Genomic DNA, 13,274 nt, shown 5'->3' with positions numbered 1-13,274 from the left:
AAAAGATGTTATCACAATTTAAAATAAAACGAAGATAAAGAAATTAAAATAAATAAGGTATATTTATTAAAAACATTTAACCATAATTTAAAATTAAATAAAATAAAGAAATTAAAAATAAGCTAGATTTTTTTTTAAATCACGACTTAAATGAATTAAAGTAAATTATTAAAATTTAAATTAATTAAAGGAAACTATTAAAATATAAATATTTAATTAATTATTTAGTTAAGCATTGGTGAGGCTACATCATGGTCATATCCAAGAATAACACCTGAATAGGGTGGGGAATTGAACTAGTGACTTAACATCTAGAAGTGTATTAACAATGCACCTAATAATCATCTATCCAAGACCCTGTGGACATGAATATAACTTACTTCTAATTTCTTTATTTTATTTTATTTTAAATTATATTCAAGTTTTTAATAAACCTGCCTTATTTATTTTAATTTATTTATCTTTATTTTATTTTAAATTGTGAAGAAATATTTTTAATAAACATATTTTATTTCCTAATAACGATCATATTAATGGTCACTAGTTGATTAATTTTCAATAAACATATTTTATTTCCTAAAAATAAGTTTTAATGGTCATATTAACAGTCACTAATTGATTCTTTCTTAATCAATACCCCAACACACTTTTCCAATCTATGATGCTTTACATGAGTCCCTGATGATGGGTGGTGAGACCACTTGAAATGTAGGACATCACTAAACTCACACACAACATATATCCAGAAACTTGTATCAACATGACTATGGGTTGTGGAAATATACACATGAATTCATATTTATTTTAGTTCGTAAATTTCTATTACTTAGTAGACATATATCAATGATATTAAAGCAGTAGCAGTTTTTGAAATAAAAGAATGAAATAATTTTGGACTTTTGAGATTTATTTTCACTACTTCTCATAAACTTCCACTTTCGTATTTTCAATTGCTATTTATTGAGACTGTTCTATGTAACAGATCTCACACACCAAATAGTAATAATTACTAATTACATAGAATATCAAGAAATCTATAGTTAAACAAAAAAAGTTATTTGCACTCATTCAATTAACTAGCTTTCTTTCATCCATGGGGTCTTACAGTGATTGAGCACGTATAGATAGAATGTGAACTCAGCAACAAAAGAGAAGAATAGAATTAAGATTTAAAGAAGAAAAATGGCAAATAGAAGAACACATTGAACATAGAAAATATTGGCATAAACTATTAACTTATGATTGGTAGTACTAGTTGGTGAATAATTTTGTCAAAAATCATGGATGCGAAAGACAACTGCCACTTTTAACAATTGTAAATTTTGCTTTCATATATTGTTAGTATTTTTACGTAATATACACATAAACCAAAGTTTCCATTGCAGAAACTTTAATAAGAAAAAAAACTAACTAATTGATTAATATGTAATGTTGTTTCGAAGGGAAGTAAGTGGAAGAAATGTGTGAGGGGAATCTGTATGCAGATAGAGAATATGTCGAAGGAGAGTTTTGTTGCTTGCGTAGTGTAGCTAGATGAAATGTGTTGTGACAATTAGCTTTATACCATGGTCTTCAAAATCATGTGTTAGGTTATTCATAAATCAAATTTAGTTCATCCTTTTCATACTCTGATATCAAATAAAATGAATCGACATTAACATAGTGGTGGGGGCCAACTCAACCATGAAATCAATTCTTGGTAGAGATAGATAAGCATGTTTGCGCATAATATTTATTTGCGATTATCCTTGCACAATTTTCTATTTACAATTATTGTTGACAATTTCTAAGCTAATTCTCATAATCACAAAATGCGGAGTAAATGGACAAGATGGTTTTGGAATTTTGATATTAATTTCCATTAATTCCTATAAATGTTGCCTTTTATATCTTCAATTGTTATTTATTGAGGGTTTCGTATGTAACGGTTTCTACAGGAGAGATAATAACAACTAGTGATTATGATTGGAGCAAATAATTACAAAGTTAAGTGGGGTTGAGAGCAAAAGTAGGTAGTAGAGAAAGGAAAGAAATTGTTTTCACTCATACAATTAACTAATTTGGTCATATAGATGAGAACTTTCACTGGTCGTTTGCGTATCGACGTTACCTGAATCTGCAAATGAAAAAGAAAAGAAACAATGGCTTTTTCAATAGTCAATTGACAAATGTTGTAGCGAATAAGTACTTGAAATTGTGTGAAGCAAATACTTTTCCTAATCTCACAAATGTGTGGATTCGACATTATTCAGCAATTCATCTTCTCAACTACTTAGGTTCTTTCCCATCTTTCTCTCTTATATATTTCTTTCTTTAGATAGTCATCTACGGATTTTTACTTGCTCTTTCCCTACCTAATGAACACGGTAACTACAGTAAATGTTCCAAACCCATTCTCTATTTACTTTCTTAGTGATACAGAACAAATTGTATAATTGACTAAGCTATCTGATTTTCAATGAATTTTCTTTACAATTAATCAATTTCTCTAGCAATAATAGATTCATTATGTTTCCATGTCTTTCACGACTTACCTTATTAACCTAAATTGAATATGAACAAAGAACCATTTATATTTTTGTATTATGTAATGTCCAAGCAAACAATTTGTTTAAATCTTTGTCTAATTCAAAATTTGTTTGCATAGCAGATCATTTACAAGATTTACAAAGAACCAAAAATAAAATAATTGGCAATGTATACTAAAAAATGGCTCAAGAAACCAACATTATCACGGAAGGAGAACATAAGTAAAATTCATAAATCCTACACAACAATTTACAGCTTCCACTGTTGGTATTGGTGCAACCTCATCCTCTAGTCTAGGAAAGAGAAAATCTACTGCCACTTGAAAACTAGTTCATGGTGATCTATCAGGTTGCAAAGCTGACAAAGAGTCTCTTCAAAGATTCATTCCATACAAAGTGCATACGGTTCAAATAACCATATCCAAAATTCCCACAAATATAGAATGCTTGAATAAGCTATAGATGTGGAAAATTACAACGATATACCACTTGATTGTGCTACTTCTTGTTTAGCAGAGAATCAGAGAATAATGGACCAAATTGTAGAAGAGATCATTATTTTCGATGAACGCCCTATCACAATGAAAAACGAAAAATATGACAAGGGCGACAAAAAATTAAGAATTTAAAATGTAAAATTTCATAATAAAACGGTTATTGATCAAGAAAAATGGATAATGATCTGTTTGGCATTGGATCCAAGAGGCTCATGGTATTCCCTCAATCTACCGATCATGCACTTGCACGGTCTAGTAACAAATAGGAAGTAGAAAATCTGATACAAAAAAAAAAAAGAATAAAAGAGAGAGAAGACACTTTAAATCTAGATCCTTTGTTAATGACTCCACTGGAAATATGGACACCACCATTGCCAATTTTTGCTCCTACTACACCACACATATCTAATGAAGTTTTAAATCTCCTTAATGCAATGAAATCATATATCATCAATAACATATGCAAAAGATTAGAAACTATTAATCATGCATGGCAAGCAACTTTCGATTTATTACATTTGCAACAGGAAATTAAGACATTTGTGCATTTGGTTAATAGTAATATTAAGCTAGGAAATAAATTCATTGACAATGTTTTAGTTACTTTTATTCAAAGGCTTGAATTACTCTCTGATATAGAGAAAGAAAACAAAGGACTTCCATATGCTAATTGAATAAATCAAGTGGAAGTTGGATGGATTGAGAGAATCAGTACACTACAGGACATCATTTCTAAATTTGATAGCATAAGCACTAGAATAGGTGATGCCTTTATGAAGGAAGTAAAGATTGTACAGGGCCTAAATGATCAAACCGTCATACACAATTCTGAATTAATTTCAAGAGACATGCCAAAAGTTGAATTGGACAAGCTAAAACAGTCAAAGGCATTAGAGTTTGATGCCATAATTGATTTTGCTATAGAAGAAATTACCAAATGGATAATTACTTTTGTTAGAATTAATGACAAGAACTTTGTATTAGCTGCACAATTGCAAGAAGAGGTTAGAAGAATTGAAGAGATATTCAGTAAAAATGCCAAAATGGATATTACAATTTCTCTTAAAAAATATTTCATTAAAGCTATAGTGGAAAAATTTGCTAAGGAAATCATGAACTTGATAGACATCTAATAGCTACATAGTCATGGTGGATGATTTTACATACTGTAAGTATTTTCAAATCCTTCAACATTTAATTTTATGTTTATTAATATTAGATAATTCAACTTTGTTGATTATGTTACCATGACCTTAGCTAATTATTGTATACAAATTCATGTTTTTTGTTGTATATATTTTTTCGAATTATGGTTCACAGGAGTCCAATCCAAGTTCCCATTGTGACAAATGCATTTAATTTTATGATTTTGTATTAGGATTTTCAATTCTCGGTGTTGTAGTTCTGACTTTGTTCAACATTTTTTTATGACTATGTTTTGAATATGATCTCATATATATATAAATTATAGCTATGGTGATTGGCATTTGAATATGGATACAACTGTTGTTATTATCACTGTATTTCTTACTCTTCAATGCTTCTCAAGCACAAATATGAGTTTACCAATTTTATGATATGTTTTCTATAAAGTTTCGAACATATGCTTTGAGCCTTTGGATTATATCTAATGAACATTTGACAACAGACTTGGATATCAGACATACATCTTTGAAGAATACAATGTTAACACTATGTCCTTAGAATTGAATAAATTTAATTTTGAGGAATACAAAATTGCAAAGAAAGATTTCATTGTGCTTCCTCTGCACTCCCTCATTCCACACAGTCAAAGATCGCTCCCCTATAAAAGATGCTAATTTCAAATATTGTATAAAGGTGAAAATAGAGAAAAATAGTATAAGAGAAAAAAAAAAGTTACGTGGTATTGAAGCAGTTAACGAAGAGTGATGGCCACATCCATTATTGTTGAGTATCTTTCTAATCCTAATTGTCTAAGTGTATTTGGTGTTTACAATTGTTTCAATTAAGAATTGTTTCAATTAAGACAATGATAGAAAATGATAACTTTGGTAAGAGGTGTTTTTATGTTCGATTTATTCTCATTTGATTATTATTACATTATACAACTCTGTGTTTTTTTTATATATTTTCTATGTATTGTGTGAAATGTAATGTTGTATGGAAGAAGGCATACATAAATGTACACATATATACAAAACATTACAAACAAACAAACAAAAAACTGTTCCATATCTTGCACAACCATTCTTCTGCACAAAAAAGACACTTCCCTTAATATTTCATAAGATTGTGAATAAAAGCACCATCGTTCCACTCCTAAAAATCAATAGCAAATGTAAGTTTTTCAATAGCCTTGCATCAACGTCTCCTAAATAGTTCTCCATGAGTACTTCTTTCTTTGAAAGACTTTCCACTCCACAACTTGCCATGTCTCTTTTGAATATGCTATATCTAGTTGTTTTGCATATATCAAACAAAACAAGCAATTTTACTAAGGATCCATATAATATTTAAGCACTCCACACGATGTATCAAAGTTACTTTTTTTGCACCTCTGAACAATAATATAAGAACATTAATATAAGTCATAATATGATCTAAATTAAAATGTGACATTCTCTTATTAATTTCTCTTGCTAAGTAAATTTCTCCTACAATGTTAAACTATCCTTATGTAGAATGCGAAGGAAGAAAGATTGACTCGATAGAATCCCTACTCCTGCACTTCCCGCACACCCTTTCTCTTGCGCTTCCTGCACACCCTTTCTCCATACGACTAAATAATAATAGTTACCCCCAACCCTACTTACATAATGGACCTGCAACCCCATCAGTTCTAGCATCTTTGGACTCTTTAAGCACTTCACACGATGTATCAACGTTACTTGTTATGCACCTTTGAATAATAATATAAGAAAAATGATATGTCATAATATTATCTTTAATATAAAACATGACATTCTCTGGGCACTTCCCCTTGCTAAGTAGATTTCTCCTATAATGTTAAATTAGCCTTATGTGGAACGAAGAGGAAAAAAACTTGACTTGATATAGTCCCTACTCCTACACTTCACAAGCATCCTTTCTCCCACACTTTTCACACACCCTTTCTTTGCACACAAAAAATAATAGAATTTAGCTACCCCACCCCCACTTACGTAAGAGACTTGCAACCCGATCAATTCTTCCATATAATATCTAAGCACTCTACACAATGTATCAATGTTACTTGTCTCGCACCTTTGCACAATAATATAAGCACTTTAATATAATGTCATAATATGATTTAATTTAAAATGTGACATTCTCTAAGCACTTTCTCTTGCTAAGTAAATTTCTTCTACAATGTTAAATTAGCCTTATGTGGAATGTGGAGGAAGAAAACTTGACTTGATATAGTCCTTGCTCCTGCACTTTCCGCACTTCCCGCACATCATTTCTCCCGCACTTGAACTTGAAACCTGGAAGTCGAAAGAGGGTTGATGCCTTTAGGCTTAAATGAGCCTACCTTCCCAAAACCAAGGGGATCTTTCTTCTACTTTCTTTCTATGGACTCAATTTGCGATTGCCTTCTCTCGAAAAGAATAAGTAATGAAATAAAAGCACACCTTTTGAGAGACGATGCATCAATAAAAAAATTCTTCTGATTTTGTGATATGACAAGCAAGGAGAAAGAGTGTACGGAGAAATTGTGTGTGGAGAGCTGGTATAAGTCGAGGTCAGGAAATACAGAGAAGCACTTTGTAAAATGAAAAATTGGAGCCTACCTTCATACTTTGCACTTTTTGTACACTCTTTCTCCTTCCTCTACATATTTTTTTAGCCCCACCGCTTCCTCCTCCACCCCACCACTCCACCTTAGTTATTTAACCTCCAATACCAAGGTTCAAAATTACAATCCCAACACACAATTTATCAAATATGACATTATGCACACTAAGAACTTTGTACCCACAATCAAAGATATTTATGCATTTCCTAGTGTAATTGAATAAATGGATGAATTTATGCGAAATGGATTTCATTGTGCACAACGTGGATAAGATTTCATTATGTGGAAATAGATCAATAAATCTTTCGTTGTACGTAGAAAAACTTTATTACATAAATGATATGTAATATTGCTTAGTATTTTCTTCATAATAATTTTGACACTATGCATTATGTTTCAATTTGCACAAGGAATATTGTAATTTTATGGGCTTAGTATCCCTCAGTATATGCTTAATATGAATTTCAGAACTCTGTACAATACACAAACTTGAAATTTCGCATATATTCCCCTCTCCACAAATAAATTGATATATAAAGTTGCTTGGTATTTAATTTCCGAACTCCACACAATGGATGAACTTGCACTTCCACATACATTCCCCTCCGTACAAATAAATTGATATATAACATTGCTCAATATATGATATATAATATTGCTCAATATTTGCTTAGCATGGTTTTTGTTATATGGAACACGAAAAATGTGAATCTGTAAATGACAAAAAATTGTTGAAATGCAAACATGACAAAATGCGGACCCTCCAAAATGAAGCATAGCCTTAATCTAGAACTCCACACTTCAAACAATGTATCAAAAATTCTAAGACATTTTTTTCATCGGTCACATATGTGGAATGTAGAAGTGTGGAGCTTCCTTGTGCAAAGCTTTCACTGTGTGGAGGAAGTACAATGTGGAATGCAGAATGTGGACATGACAATAACAACTACTCTGTAATATTGCTCAGTATTTCCTTCATATGAATCTCGACACTCCACACAATGTACCAATCTGCACAAGGAAGATTGTAATTTTCTAGGCTTAATATTCCTCAGTATATGCTTAATATGAATTTTTGAACTCTACATAATGGATGAACTTGCACTTTCACATACATTCCCCTATGCACAAATAAACTGATATATAATATTTCTCATTATTTTCTCAGTATATGATATATAAGATTTCCCAGTATTTTATATATAACATTTCCCACTATTCCCCACTATTTTATATGATATATAACATTTACCACCATTTTGATACAAATGCATAAATAACCACAGATTGACGAAATGCAGACACGAGAAAATACAGACCCTAAAACTTTGTTGTAACACTGATATGTAATATTTCTTAGTATTTTTTTCATATGAATCTCGATACTCCACACAATGTATCAATATGAATAAAGAATATTGTAATTTTTCAGGCTTAGTATTCCTCGATATATGCTTAATATGAATTTTTGAACTCTACACAATAGACAAACTTGCACTTTCATATACATTCCCCTATGCACAAATAAACTTATATATAATATTGCTTAGTATTAGCTCGGTATGGTTTTCGTTGTAAAAAATATGAAGATGAAAATGCATAAATAATGACATATTATCCAAATTCAGACACTCAACAAAATGTGAACCTTGCAGAAAGAAGCATGGCCTTAATCTACAACTCCGCACTTCGAACAATGTAGCAAAAATTCTAAGGCATTTTGTTCACTGGTCACACATGCAGAATGTGGAAGTGTGAACAAAACTATGCAGATTTGTCTTCCATTACATGCAATGTGGAATGCATAATTTGGACATGACAATAACAATAGATAATCTCATATGTTGTATTTTGTGCATAGTGCGGATGTGCGAATAACGATAAAACATGTATCCACATCAATTAATTTAGCGGTAGATGCAGGGACTATGTTGCATTGTAGCTATTAGTCTTGTTATTAATGTTTTACTTATACATTGCTTGATTATATTAAATAAGAGTAAACTCTAAATATTATTTGGATCATAATTCGAGTGAAAATTATTCTATTTAAATATGGCAAGTAATATTAGACTCTTCTTTGCGAGGGACTATAGCACTAGCTTCACGATTAAAGTGCATTGAATTTTCATTCTTTTCTCTAGTTTTTGCAATTTTAACCAAAGTTTCTAGAAAATGGTAAATATTTCTATTTTGCATCAATTCAAAAATAATTATCTAATTTCTGGAAATCTTACTTCTAATTTTCCAATTGGTTAAGTGAATGTTAATTTTGTAAGTGTTCATTCCATCAATTAGTTATCTTGCAGTAACACTATTATTCATGATACTATAAGTATTATAAGTATTTTTAACCGATAACAAATCATTCGGCAAGGTTTAGATGTTTACATAATAGGAGGTGATTATTTCCACAAAATTACCTAATATCAGCTTAATTCTCATGTTCACACTGCGAAAACTTTTTGGAATCTAGAATGTTCATAAAAATGAAATACTTTACGTGAGATTTGATCCATAGTGAGTTGTGTAATTTGGCCAATTTTCAACCATTTAAATATTCGCCATGAAATATTGAAATTGCCGTTAATGTTGAAATACTCTACGTGAACAGAATAAGAACGAGGACTGAACTTATATATGTGAACTCTTGTGAATGTCTTTGAAATCCTAAAAAACTTGTGGAGCTCTTCATTGCCAATGGTGGAAATGGCACTTGATTATCAATGTTGCCTCTCCTTTGGTAGTAGAGGACATACAGAAACAAGTTGTGACAGGAGTGAATACCCTAATACAGAAAATCTCAGCGTCCCTTCTTTGATGGCTTTTCGACAAATAAATGATTACAATGCAAAAAGAATAACCAATAATCAAATGAATGAGCATTGACTTCTCCATTTCCAGATCATTGTCAGATCTAAGAATCCTATCATTTTTTTTGGTTAAAGTTCAGTTTGTTTCATTACTTCAAAAAATCATTACATATCTGAGTAGCTTTGCGCTACTAGTTTGCATGTTACTAGTTTACATGATGAGAAACCAGATTAGTAACACAAGTCTTAAAATTACATAGCCTTCGTTTGACCATAGCTTCAGTTAATAAAAAAGTATTGGAAAAACTTTCAAACCAACTAGAGTCACACAGGCCCATCCTGACTCGACTAAAATTACAAAAATGGGACATGCCCGAACTATCTAACAAAGTCATGCTTGGAAATTTGGAAGAAAAGACAAACTGCCATCCTGGGCAATTAACACAAAGTATTGGAAAAACTTTCAAACCAACCAGAGTCACACAGGCCCATCCTGACTCGACTAAAAGTACAAAAATGGGACATGCTTGAACTATCTAACAAAATCATGCTCGGACATTTGGAAGAAAAGACAAATTGCCATCCTTGGCCTCAAATTCACCGAGCCATTCATACATATGAGAGACCAGACAATACCTGAAGTTAGTCGCTTTGGGCAAGCGCATTCCTGTTGAACCGACTCTGTTGCAAGTCGTTCCTTCCCTGTTGGTGTGTGATCACTAGAAGTTCTGTTGGCACCATCGAATGGACTCCTTCGCCAAGTCTTTCTGACTCCTAGCTGGCTGAACATTTGGCTAATTATCAGTTAAGTTGCTTGGCCAACTGTGTCGAGGCACCTTTTTGATTCCGAGCGTGGCTCGCTACAAGACCTCGCAAATGAATCCCCAATCCTTCATGGCCTTCGACCATCCTATCACTCTATTCTTTAAGCCAACAACCGGTGAAATCCTTAGAGCGACTTCAAGGTGATTGATTATTGGTTGCTGGTAGACATGTTGTCATGCCCTCAGAGAATTGAGAGAAAGAAAGGAACAACCCGTTAGAATACAATTGGACGTAAGGAAGAATCCCATTATAGAAGTGCAAATGAAACCGGGTCTCAGAGAATTATTCTGTGTAGAACTCTTAAGGGTAGCTTCCCATTTCAGAGATTCTAGACTCTGATTTCCCCTGACAGACCAGGAACTCACGACCTTTGGCGAATCGAAAGAATGTAGGAGATCCTTTGTGTTATCTGAATGAACAATTGCAGGTGGACAAGTTGTGTTGCACCCCAGAGAATCCATGGAAAGGTAGTCATAGAATGAGTATTTATGGCGAAGTGAAGTTTAATCCCAAGATGCCATAGTTGTGAGAACCAATGCATGCTTATGGTCAACCCATAGGATGAGTGCATAGTTGTAGTCTGTAGAGATGACGAGCGGCATAGCTGTTATAGACATTTTTGGGCCCTACAACCCCAAGCATGAAATGTCCATAAACCAAGGGCTCCTAAGTCCCTAAAAGTTTTATTCTAACCCCTAAAGGAACAAGGTCAACAGATTACAGCTTCTCCCAGAAGTTCTCCATGAAAAACTGCTAAGAATTGGTCAAAACAGGATCATTTCAGCTGCTCCACTGGCTAAGTGTGTTGCATCTCACCTAAATACACTGTGCGGGTGCCTTGCATTTCAAAAATCCCTTCTGTGGGGTGTGATGGGCGAGAAATGACAAATGGAAGTGTCATTCCGCGAGGTGGAGAGGCAATGGAAGCTTCCAGAATCTTCTCCTGTGACACTTGCCTCACTAAATTCGACCAAGGATGAGTAAGAGATCATTAATCTCCAAGTGGAAGCAAGAAATATCAGAGGGAAGACACTAATCAAATCATGAGCTGACTCATCTCCATTACAGATATCTATATATGGATCCCTCATCCCAGAGATCCAGAGGCTGGAATTTTGCATATTGTAAGGAATTGCTGTTGGTTTCTTGAGACAAACATCAGATTGTTGGGTGATCTAAGCTTTGTTTGAGGTGAAGAGGGGCTTCTTTGCTGGGAGGTTGATGCTGGGTCAGAACAACTGGTTGTAACTCCTCTTGGCTCTTTTCTTGTTTATCAATAAAAGCTATTCAAGTTTTCCTCCATGCTCTTGTGTCATTGATGCTTGCTACATTTGTATGGTCAATTTACATCTGATCCTAGATTGTTTATAATTATAGATCCATGTATTTGTATAGTGCTATGCTTCTGTTATCTTCCAGGTACTTTGTGAAGTTGGGCGTGCAAGGGAGCAGGTAGCTAAAAGACTATCAAAGAAGAGAGGAATCAAATCAGGAGATTAACGCAAGACAGAGGTTGGTCTTTCTGTTCCTCTCTATCTATAATTCATAAAGGAAAAACAAAAGTAGCTTTTCTCTATTTGTTTCTAAGGCAGCTGTCACACCTTAGTGGGATAGAGCAGTTCTATATAGAGCAGGTCCACAGCTGTCGAACAACAAGGACAAAGATCAACCTAGTAGTTTGACAACAACTTCAACAGAAGTTGCGCCGCCCATCATTCCTGAATTGACAATAAAACCGCCAAAGGGAGTAGTACACAAGTCGACGTTTAATCCTCGTGCTAGAGCGGCACAGCATTATAATATAGTGGAAGATTTGGCCCAATCGCCATCCGCTATGTCGACTCTTGAAGTACTACAGAATTGCCCATCCCAAAGGCAGGCTTTATTATCAGCCATTGGTGGGATAGACCCAAAGGATTCCAATCTTGTATCCTTCGATCATAAAGGATACGATCCTCAATTACCAGCTCAACTAGCTTTCCTTGTTCAAGTGAAAGCCCTCAAGAAAATTGTTCATCGAACAATTATTGATGAGGGAGCATCTACATGCATTATGTCGATGAGTTGCTGGAAAACTTTAGGATTTCCAACCTTGTCGCGATCTTCGACGACATTAAAAGCATTCGACGGAAGGACATATACCCCATATGGTATTCTAAGTAACTTGAAAGTTGAACTAGGAGGGAAGACAGTAGAAATAGATGTTGAAGTAATCGATGGGAATCTTGATTACAACATCCTACTAGGAAGACCATGGATATATGCTATGGCTGCTGTTGTGTCGACCCATTTTAGGAAAATTGCATTTCCCTTTCAAGAAGGGATTACAATCATCGATCAACAAAACTTCCTTCCCAATGGTTCTCAAGTTACAGGAAGCATTCCTATGATCCATGGAAGCCCCCATTCGCTTCAAAATATCGGAGTAGGCCTACTAAAAGATCCTATATTAATGGGAACTTTCACCCTTCCACCTCCAATCAATCTGGCGGAAGTAGCGTCGGTAGGAACCTGCAATATGATATCTTCTAAAAAGATCTCAGAAAACGATATCAACATGGATCATGCAATGGTTTTTCCCCCAAGCCCAACGGAAATATTGTAGCAATCAATGTTCCTAGCCTGGATGGCAAACCCAAATCAACGCTTATCAAGCGTTTGGATAGATAGATCTAAAGAATATGGTACCCCTTCAGATCCTTGGTCGCGAGTGCATGTCATCGACGAAGGAATTGTCCAATCAATGGTAATTGAAGGGCACCATGGAATGATTCCCACCATCGTTCCCTTCTTCCGGATTGTGGAGAAGATACTCAAGATGACCTTTATCATCCTTTAGTTTTTGATTTTCTAT

This window comes from Pinus tabuliformis, chromosome 2_1 (genome assembly GCF_031772625.1).
Source record: "Pinus tabuliformis cultivar Carrire ecotype Pingquan chromosome 2_1, CPIR1, whole genome shotgun sequence".
Classification (NCBI taxonomy): Eukaryota; Viridiplantae; Streptophyta; class Pinopsida; order Pinales; family Pinaceae; genus Pinus; species Pinus tabuliformis.
This window is presented reverse-complemented; position numbering follows the sequence as displayed.